Raw genomic sequence first — 6,452 nt, 5'->3', positions numbered from 1 at the left:
CCCAGGCCTAGGCTACTTTACACACTACTTGGGTCAGAGGAGATGAAACACATAAAAGGCCACACTGTGTAAGAACAAACAGGCTCAGCCCTCTTTCTAGACTTTCTAGAGATGGCCCCCAGCTGCCCATCCACAAGAACACAAACAGAGCACACAAGGGTGGTGCTATGGAGCTTGGACTTTATCCTATGGTATTTGGAGAGGCCATGGAAGGTTTCTATGCATGTAAAAAGCAAGATTTCAGAAAGATTAATCAAGTGGTGGAGATATGCAGGCAGGCATGGAATGGAGAGAGTAGAAGCTATGGGACAAGATGGGAGTAAAGAGACCTAAGAAAAAGCAGCTGACAGAAATTTTCAGGCCCAGTGAAACTTTCAGTAGTGGGTCACTAGACTGGTTGGGGGACAGTGGAATCATTGTGGTGTTGTTGTTATGTGCCATTGAGTCAGACCCGACTCATAGCAACCCCTCCTTGGGTTTCCGAGGCAGCATCACTATGGAAGCAGATTGCCCAACCTTCCTTCTGAGGAGTGGCTGGTGGGTTTGCACTGCCAGCTTTCTGGTTAGCAGTCAAGTGCCTTAGGCACTGTGCTACCAGAGCTCCTCTGTAGTGAATGAATCAAAGCATAAACAGTGAGAAGATGTAGTTTAGATTTTTATCTAAATGCCTCATAACCTTTTCTTGTTACTTTATCCTTGAAGTTATTTTCTAAAGCACCAAATGAGCATTTATAAGAAAAGTAATAAATGATCACAGAGTTCCTCTATAAATAATCAAGAATGCACATTCCCAGAGCTATTTAAATTTAAATAAAAGGAAAAGTGGCCTTAAGTTTTGTGTGTTCATAGCATGACACGAATGTCCTATGTGAACATGATATGGCTTTCTCTGAAATCACTAAACTTTGTGTCTCCCTTTAAACTTTGTCTTTATTTTTAAAATTCCCTTTCAAATATTCTATATCTTGATTGTGGTGGTAATTACATGATGCTGTTCATGTATCAACTCATCAAATTCTACACCTAAAATAGATGAATTTCATTATATGTAAATTATACATCAATAAAGCTGATTTTTTAAAATTGAAGAACAAAGTTAAAAGTATATCCAAAAGTGAATGCAGGCAAAAAAGAACACAAACTATATGATTCTATTTAAATAAAACTCTAGAAAATGCAAGATATTCCATAGTGACAGAAAGAAGATTGGTGGTTGTCAAAGGGGGTAGGTACCAGAGGCTGGGATTAAAGAGGTCATGACGAAACATTTAGGGGTAATAGATATGGTTATCCTCTTTATTGTGGTGTTGGTTTCATGGGTGTGTACATGTCAAAACTTATATATAACTCCATCTAGAAAAAATAGCTTTGTGCAAAACAAAAGATGAAAATGTAAGAATGTCACTCCCTGAATTTCTGTTTTCTCACCTATCTTTGTCTGTTATCTATTTTTCTTCCTGCTATTACGAAGTTTTCCTTGCTTCACAAATTCTTGTTCCAATGCCTGTCTTTGAAGAGGAAATGCCATATCTTTTTCCTCGTCATGTATTTTTTTTTTTTTCCTCAAAGGGTTGTCAGAGGTGGCCAGGCTTCAGTAACTATAGGCCAGAACTTCTGAAGGCTTAAACCAGTGGTTCCAAACCTGAGTAATTTTGCCCCTCCCCCCACCAGGAGACATTTGGTAATGAGTTGGGAAGTCATGAGACTGGTATTTAGTGAGTGAGGCCAAGGGTGCCGCTAAACATCCTACAATGTACAAGACAGCCCCTCCTCCCTGACAACTACCAGTCTAAAATGTCATTAGTGACAAGGCTGAGAAACCTTAGCTTAGAGAGACTGATTAGAGAAGGGTGAATATTGTTATGGGGTGGAAAGTAAAGAAAAAACCCACCAGCCACTCTGTGGAAGGAAGACTGGGCAATCTACTTCCGTAAAGATTTACTGCCTCGGAAACAGCAGTATATTGATAGAGAACTTCCAGAAATGCAAGCTGGATTCAGAAGAGGATGTGGAACAAGGGATATCATTGCTGATGTCAGATGAATCTTGGCTGAAAGCAAAGAATACCCAAAAAATTTTTACTTGTGTTTTATTGATTATGCAAAAACATTAATTGTGTGGATCATAAGAAGTTATGGATAACATTGAGAAAAATGGGAATTCCAGAACACTTGATTGTGTTCATCAGGAACCTGTATATACACCAGCAGGCTGTCGTTCAAACAGAACAAGGGGATACTGCATGGTTTGAAATCAGGAAGGGAGTGTGTCAGGGTTGAATCCTTTCCCCCTACTTATTCAATCTGTATGCTGATCAAATAATCTGAGAAGCTGGACTATATGAAGAAGAATGTGGCGTCAGGATTGGTGGAAGACTCATTAACAACCTGCCATATGCAGAGAATACAACTTTACTTACTGAAAATGAGGATGACTTGAAGCACTTACTGATGAAGATTAAAGACTTCAGTCTGCAGCATTAATTACATCTCAATCTAAAGAAAATGAAAATCCTCACAACTGGTCCAATAAATAGCTTCATGGTAAATGGAGAAAAGATTGAAGTTGTCAAGGACTTCATATTATTTGGTTCTGCAATCAACACCGATGGAAGCAGCAGTCACGACATCATAAGATGTATTGCATTGAGTAGATCAGCTGCAAAAGACCTCTTTAAAGTGCTAAAGAGCAAAGATGTCTCCTTGAAGACTAAGGTGCATGTAACCCATACCATGGTATTTTCAATTGCCTCATATGCCTGTGAGAGCTGGACAGTGAATAAGGAGGACTGAAGAAGAGTTGATGCTTTTGAGTTGTGGTGTTGGTGAGGAATACTGAAAGTGCCACAGACTGCCAGAAGAATGAACAAATCTGTCCTTGAAGAAGTACAGCTGAAATGCTCCTTGGAAGTGTGAATGGCAGACTTCATCTCACCTACTTTGGTCATGTTGTCAGAAGGGACCATTCCCTGAAGAAGGATATCATGCTTGGTAAAGTGGAGGGTCAGTGAAGAAGGGAAGGCCCTCAATGAGATTGTTTGACACAGTGGCTGCAACGATGGGCTTAGGTATAGCAAGGATTGTGAAGCTGGCACAGGACCAGGCAGTGTTTCATTCTGTTTTACACAGGGTCACTATGACTCAACGGCACCTAACAACAACAACAACAACCTCTTATACAACTCATGTCTTCCTAATATGTGGCTGGGGCTGTGATGAAGACTTAAACTACATATTCAGCCTGAGACTCTGGGATCCTAAAGGCATATTTGTAAGAGGGTCTGTAGGGATCCCAGGAGAAATGGTAAAAGAGGTCATTTAGGACTGATTACCATTATTCCTATTTTGGTGGTTTTTTTTGGATGATGATGTAAATCTCATAGTGACACACACATACACACACACACACAGAGAGAGAGAATAATATGAAGTTCAGATACTCCTAGTTAAACATGGCCAATTAACTGCATGAATTCATCTTTTTGAGATAATATAAATTCACAAAGAGAGAAATGGAAAGGAGATGCCAGCAAATGAAAAAAACATTCTGAGGCTTGTTCAGATCAATCTTTAATTTTTTAAATTTGTTTGTTTAATTTTTATAAATGTATATGTAACAAAATATTTACCATTTCAACATGCTTCACAGGTGCAACTCAGTGACATTGTGTTTATCATGTTGTACAACCATCATCATCTGTTTCCAAATTTTTCCTTGTTGTTGTTGTTGTTATGTGCCATCGAGTCAAACCCGACTCATAGCGACCCCTCCTTGGGTTTCCGAGGCAGTATCACTATGGAAGTAGGATTGCCCAACCTTCCTTCTGAGGAGTGGCTGGTGGGTTTGAACTACCAGCCGTCTGGTTAGCAGGCAAGAACTCATTGTGCCCTAAAGAATGAGTTCTCATCTCCATCTTTCTTTCCTACCCCTGGTAACCACTAATGAACTTAGATATATATATACTTGCATATTATATTTTATATAAGTGGAATTAGACAATATTTATCCTTTTGTGACTGACTTTTTTGACTCAGCATCATGTTTTTAAGGTTCATTCACATTGTAGCATTTATCAACCTCATTTCTCTTTATGGCTGAGTAATATTCCATTGTACATATGCACCATATTTTGTTTATCCATTCATCTATTGATGGCCTAGTTTTAGCCAGAGCAATTAGGCAATAAAAAGAAATAAAAGGGCCCTACATTGGGAAGGAAGACATTAAATTATACCTTTTTGTAGATGACATGATCCTATACATTGTTGTTGTTGTTGTGTGCTGTCGAGTCAGACTCACAGCGACCCCTCCTTGGGTTTCCGAGGCAATATTACTACAGAAGTAGATTGCCCCTTCTTCCTTCTGAGGAGTGGCTGGTGGGTTTGAACCACCAGCATTTTGGTTAGCAGTCAAGTGCTTTAGGCACTACGCTACCAGAGCTCCCGATCCTATACGTAGGAGACCCAAAATAATCCACAAGATATTAGAGCTCATAAAAAACTCAGCAAAGTGACAGTATACAAGGTCAACATACAAAAATCAGTTGGGTTTTTATATATTAGCAATGAACAATCTAAAAAGAAAATTAAGGAAATAATTCTATTTATAATAGCATAAAAATAAAATGCCTAGAAGCAAATTTAACCAGAGATGTGAAATAATTGTAAAATTAACATTGTAAAACAAATGAGAATTTTAGAAACATTTTCTTGGAAAGTGGCAAATAAGTGAAGGAGGAAACATGACTTAGAGCAGAGAAGACTACAATGTGAAAGCCTAAAGAGGATGCAGAACTTGATGTACCAGGGATCATGGAAGGCAGGTGAGGTGCAGGGATTGGTTGAAATCTCTCTGAAGCTGTTAGAACCAATGGTCTTCATCCCCATACCTTGATGTCAGGCAGGTAAACCAGCCAACCCTCCATAATTCTTACCTCTCATACACCTCATCTCTTCTTTATATTATAAGCAGCAAGGGCCATGAGAGATCCAGCCTGAGAACCTCAGGATGTTGTTGTTGTTGTTGTGTGTCATCGAGTTGGATCTGATTTGTAGTGACCCCTCGCTGGGTTTCCAAGGCCGTATCACTACGGAAGTAGATTGCCCAACCTTATAAAACGTCACCTAGGGATCTCAGGAGAAATGATAGAAAAAGGTGATAGGAAGTATGTTCTCTGAAGATAATGAACAAGAGAGACCCCAGACAGATTCAGGAACACCAGACATATAGGGATTGGGTTTATGACAGGAGGCTGAAATATACTGGTTATGGGAAAGTCCAAGTACTGAAAGTAGAATCCCAGCCTTCTTTCTTAGCCCTACTGCCAGAAAGCTATCCATCAGGCAAATCCACACCCCCCCTCAGGCAGGAGATTGGAAGCTTCTTCTCTAAAGAGAAATACCTCTACATACTGACATTTGAAGCATCCAGCACAAGAACGCAGTGAAGAATATATCAACGTGACAGCTGTGCAGTCAGCCTAGAAAGTAATCAATCCAGACTAGAGTAGGAGAATAGAGTTTCTGAGAGGGAGATTATCAGGATGAAAATAGAGCGGAATGGAAATTTGATGCATTTGAGTGTTTAGAAAATTATATTAATAGGTGATTGATAAGTACAATGATTGGACATGTTTGGATTCATAGGAAACTATGCAAGTGAAAATAACAAGGCAATTATTAACTTTTTTTATTGTGGTGAAATATATATAACAAAAACTTTGCCATTTTAACCATTTTTAAGTATAAAATTTAGTGGCATTAGTTACATCTATGATACTATACAACATCACTGTTACTTATTTCCAAAATTTGCATGACTTTTTATTATATAAACAGTGACTATCCACTTTACTAAAAATTGTTTGATATAATTACATTGGGAGGGTGGGAGAAGAAGTAGGTGAGGCCAAGAATGTAGAACTAAATTCTCATTACCGACAAGAAATCAACTTAGTTCATGTTATAAAAGTGACATTTGAAATTAGGAACAAAAAGGACTAAACTTAAGGAAAAGTGATTGGATTTCAAAATCCAATCTGTTAAAAATTGAAATCAAATTGGACTTCTATCTTAATATAAAATACAGATTAAAGTCAATGAAAGTGATAAACTTTTGAAAACGAGGGTTTTTTTGTTTTTTTAAATTACCTTGTTTTTGTTGTTGTTATGTGCCATCGAAGAATGGAAAAAGCTTACCAAGCAAGACACAAAGAACCATAAAGGGAAAAGATGAACAAATTTAACCTCAAACAAGAAAAAAAATATTAGGAGTACAAGAATCACTATAATTAGGGTAAACAGAAACAATAGACTAGTAAGAAAATATTTATAATACTTTTGAGAGATAAAGGGTTAATACTGTCTATATGTCTGTCTGTCTATCTACCTGTCTATCTAAACCAAACTCACTGCTATCGAGTTGACTTCGACTCATTGCGACTCCTCCTTGGG

This window comes from Orycteropus afer, unplaced genomic scaffold (genome assembly GCF_000298275.1).
Source record: "Orycteropus afer afer isolate SDZICR_OR568_19922 unplaced genomic scaffold, OryAfe1.0 scaffold00154, whole genome shotgun sequence".
Lineage (NCBI taxonomy): Eukaryota > Metazoa > Chordata > Mammalia > Tubulidentata > Orycteropodidae > Orycteropus > Orycteropus afer.
The sequence above is the reverse complement of the archived record's forward strand: the minus strand, read 5'-3'. Positions refer to the sequence as shown.